We start from the raw sequence: 5316 nt of genomic DNA, 5'->3' as shown, positions 1-5316 counted from the left end.
AAGGCCACGGTTAGCACATTTTCAAACTAAATCAATGTGGTATATTTCTCGTGTTGTATCTTCACTCATCGGGGAGTCTGGAACTATATATGAACGGTAAGATTGCTGTGAACCCTATACGTATTATATCCCCATCGTTTGTTTGTTCACATTTGCCCAACATGTTAATTTACTGAGCGGGGTTTATGTCGTCTGCTAGGCTAGGGCACTGCACTGCAGTCTCATTGTTTGTTTGTTTGTTTGCTTAACGCCCAGCCGACCACGAAGGGCCATATCAGGGCGGGCTGTCTCATTTCCCAAACAAAAATTGCTCGTCTGCACGCACGAGGCAGGCTGGTAATAAGTTGTATACATGGTAAGAACGTTCTTAACCCTACACGTTTTCGATTCCGATTGTTGTTGCCTTGAAATAATAATTCGGAAACCATTAATTTACTGAACTGATGCAGTCGTATTTCAGTGTAGTCTGCTACGTATATTACAAGATATTTATTCACCAATTTTGCAAAAGGATTTCATCTTGGCACGGCACGGTAAAAATAAAATAAAAACCAACCAGACACATATGCAGACACACATCACCATGCATGCATACATACGTACATTACACTGTCATGCACACACAGACACAACTCACACACACACACACACACACACACACAATTATTTACATACTCACACATAACCAGCCACATATCTACATCACAAATTCACATCGTCGCCTTGTAAAGGTAAAAACCATATCAGTTTAAAAGGGGTGCCAGTAATATCAATGCAACATTAGTGAATACTAGAACAATACCTAAAAATTATAATCCATTTAAAAGTAAGTAGTACACGTAATTATTATCATTTAGTCAAATCATCACATGAAATTATATAATCATAATCTAGCCAGTTAGACAGTTTAAAACAACAGTCTTAACAGACTATCACAGATCTACTCAAGCACCTGAACCTAGAGTCACATTGCACAAAACTACTACCGTCACAGAACTACTCAAGCACCTAAAAAATAAGGACCATTCCACATTGCACATACTTCCACTATCACAAGTTGTGAGAACAGTAATGGAATGCAGTGAAAGGACTAAGTAACAAAAGAACCCCCCCCCCCCCCCCCCAATCCTATAACTACAGTATATTACAACGTCTTCTCTACAGGAGTTGTCAGTACAGCATGGGGGATGAAGCTAGAGCGAAAGCGACTAGTTCTGGCTTTCAAAGCTCTGTAGCGCCTACCAGATGGAAGAGGCTCGAAGAAGTGGTTTGCCGGGTGGGAGGGGTCGCGAACAATCTTTCCTGCTTTTCGACCTGAGCGCAACTCAAAAATAGAGGCAACGGAAGGGAATTCACAGCCCGCGACCTTGGAGGCTGCCCGCACAATGCTCTCCAGTAGCTGTTTCTCTTTCTCAGTGGTGCTGCCATACCAGACCGTGATAGAAAAACACAGGGTGCTCTCAACGACTGCGCGATAGAACTGCGCCATGATTTGCTGTGACATACGGAACTTGCGCAACTGTCTCAGGAAGTGCAGCCGCTGCTGGCACTTCTTAATGATGGACGTGGTGTTCCCGTCCCATTTCAGGTCTTCAGAGATCAGTGTGCCGAGAAATTTGAATGAAGAGACCTGTTCTACAGCTTCCCCATTTATTTCAAGGGGCAAGATGGGGTCTTTCTTTCGTCGAGGGTCGATAACGACTTCTTTTGTTTTAAGAACGTTTAGCTCGAGATCATTTTCATTCTTTTCTAAATTGAAACTAAAATCTGCTCGTCATCTGTTTTAAACATTCCTTTGTTGACGTAGTACACACTCCATCAAGGGCAAAGGTCATATCTGACGGGATGTCAACATACGAAGACGTACATTGCAGCTGAATATTACGACGCTTAAAGGGGCCCTCTCCATGTCATCACGTTTCAACCGAGTCGAAGTTTTATTGTCCAACATTTTTGTGTGAATACTAATGTTCCAAATTTTGGAATCATTCTCGCTAGAGACTTAGTGGCGGGGATGTAGCTCAGTCGGTAGCGCGCTGGATTTGTATCCAGTTGGCCGCTGTCAGCGTGAGTTCGTCCCCACGTTCGGCGAGAGATTTATTTCTCAGAGTCAACTTTGTGTGCAGACTCTCCTCGGTGTCCGAACACCCCCCCGTGTGTACACGCAAGCACAAGACCAAGTGCGCACGAAAAAGATCCTGTAATCCATGTCAGAGTTCGGTGGGTTATAGAAACACGAAAATACCCAGCATGCTTCCTCCGAAAACGGCGTATGGCTGCCTAAATGGCGGGGTAAAAAACGGTCTTACACGTAAAATTCCACTCGTGCAAAAAACACGAGTGTACGTGGGAGTTTCAGCCCACGAACGCAGAAGAAGAACAGAAGAAGCTAGAGACTTACACCAGGAACGCTTTCTAAAGCTAAACTGATTATCTGTACCACAAGTTTTATAATCCAAAAAATCAGATAGACGGCTAACGTTCCAAAATTCAGAATCATTCTCGACAGAGACTGAAACCAGCAAGGTTTTCCAAGCCAAGTTGATTATGTGTACCATACGTGTTTGTCTCTCTGTTCACTTTAAATGCCATCAGAGCGACGTACCTGTGAATGCAATGTCTGTATTATTATAAATAACACGTTACAATAACTCACATTCTTGTTGTTGTTGTTTTCTTTCACAGTTTTATAAGAAGTGACTTTACAATTGAAAAAATAGTACACGCATCAGGTAAAAACAGAACCTGAAAGCGACTTCTGTCTTGTGTGTGGCGCACGTTAAATGTCAAAGCAGCACCGCCCTGATATGCCTTCGTGGTCGGCTGGGCGTTAAACAAACAAACAAACAAACAAACAAAGAACCTGAAAACTCATAGCACAAAATATGTGAAAGCTATTTCTTCCTTATTTATTTATTCATTTATTAATTCATTTCTGTCGTTCTTTCTTTCTTTATTTCTTTCTTTCTTTCTTTCTTCATTCATTCGTTCATCAATTTTTTCTAATGAGTGAGTTAACGATTTAATTACTTATCTCCTTAACATTCATTTTCATCTGCTTGTCAATCAATCTTTGTATAGGTATTTTTTTCCAGAATGCAAAGAAAAACAAAATACAATTCACTTTATCATTTTTTCTCTCACATGAAAGGAAACCAAAACTGTGACACAAAAAGTTCATTTCGTACCAAAAACACTTTAACTTCTTCAAAAGATTTAAAAACTTGGTATGTAAAACCAAACGTTTTTTTTAAGTGTTCAGGTAAATGAGGTCCATGCCACTTTAAGTTAAGGAGCTTCCCCATTAAACAATAAGTATTGTCCTACCGCGACTCTGGAACAATGGACTGGATCTAATTTCAGGGTATCTACCCTCGTAACTTTCTTCTGTCCTTCACGCTTGCTCCCTCCTCTACGTCACAAAGGGGTGGATGTACATAAACGGGTGGATTTGGGCTCCAAGGTGACCTTGTCGGTGTATGTGTATTCAGGTGAAATGAGTGTGTGTGGTGGGGTTGGGTTGGGTGGGTGTGGGATATTGTATAGTTTTTTAATAACACACTTTGAGAAACATTCTTGCCTAAGCATCCAATCGTATGTGCCTGTGTGTGTATGTGTGTGTGTGTGTGTGTGTTTATGTGTGTGTGTGTGTGCGTGCGTGTGTGTTTGTCTGTGTGTGAATGTGTGTGTGTATCGGTGTAAGTGTGTGCGTGTGTGTATGTGTCTCATAGTGTGTGTGTGTGAGTGTGTGCGTGTGTGTGTGTGTGTGTGCGTGTGAATGTGTGTGTGTGTATGTGTGTGTATGTGGAGGGAGGGTGTGTGTGTGTGTGTATGTGTGTGTGTGTGTGTGTGTGTGTGTGTGTGTAAAACTGGCTTTAGCTGGAATACTTTTTGTTTGGAAAATGTCCTTGAAGAATGTACGAGTTGAAGGTTATTTTCAGTGGTGGGGCCGGTTGGATGGTGAGTAGTGGGTGGGTTGGGGTTTGTATCTAGAAGGTTGGATGGAGGATGTTTGTATGTGTGTGTGTATGTGTGTGTGTGTGTGTGTGCGTGTACGTGTGTCTGTGTGTGCTTGTGCGTGTGTCTTTGTGTGTGTATGTATGTTTGTGCTATTGTGAATGTGGGTGTAATCGTGTGCGTTTGTTTGTGTATTTGTGCGTCAGTGTGTGTGTCTGTGCGTCAATTGTGTGTGTCAGTGTGTTGTGTATGTGTGCGTGTATGTGTGTAGGGGGGGTGTAAGCGTGCTGCATGTCCTAAGATATGAAGATAACACACACACACACACACACACACACACACACAAACACACACACACACACATAAACACAAGCGCACACACACACACACACACATATATAAAAACAAACAAACACATAAACACACACACACACACACACACACACACACACACACACACACACACACACACACACACACATACAGAACTTCACATCACTGATGGCCACACAAATACAAAAGTTGAGCAGAACATCGATTTCTTTCCAGATTTACTTTTTTATTAGACACATTGCATAAACAGATTGGTCATGCCATGTCAAAAAATGATATGTAAATATGTATGTACATTTTATCACTAAATCTCTCTCTCTCTCTCTCTCTCTCTCTCTCTCTCTCTCTCTCTCTCTCTCTCTGTCTCTGTCTCTGTCTCTCGCTCTCGCTCTCTCTCTCTCTCTCTCTCTCTCTCTCTCTATCTTTAGGTTTAAGAGAAAGAGAGGGAGAGAGAGAGAGAGAGTGAGAGCGTGCGTGCGTTCGTGTGAGTATATGTTAGAGAGAAAGAGATAAAACCGGGTGATTGTCCATAAATACAAACACACGGCATGTATTACATTTATGACCTTCCCCTACACATAAGCAGTAACTGTGAACTCTTCGCTGATGATAGGTATTCACACTTCCCACTCAAATGTGAAGGTATTGTCAAAACAACTTCAAGAAAGTGTTAACGAGCTTTTAGCGTGGACCGAAATAAACCACATGGCTCTTAATCCAGACAAAACAAAAAGCATGCTTATTACCACCAGACAAAAACGCCAAAACTTAAAATCTAAACTTCCACCTTTAACGATTGATAATCACATTGTTGAAGAAGTTAATAAACACAAAGTTCTAGGTGTTATTCTTGATAACGATTTATCGTGGACTGATCACGTTACAGGAGTTTGTAAAATACTCTCCAAGAGGCTTTACTTGTTGTCCAGAATAAAACACTTCTTGAACAGGCATGGCAGGCAACTTTTCTTTAACGCTCACATTCAATCGATCATTGATTATGCGTCAACACTATGGGATTGTGCG

The sequence above is a fragment of the Littorina saxatilis genome, linkage group LG11 (genome assembly GCF_037325665.1).
Source record: "Littorina saxatilis isolate snail1 linkage group LG11, US_GU_Lsax_2.0, whole genome shotgun sequence".
Lineage (NCBI taxonomy): Eukaryota > Metazoa > Mollusca > Gastropoda > Littorinimorpha > Littorinidae > Littorina > Littorina saxatilis.
Note: the sequence above shows the minus strand (reverse complement) of the source record.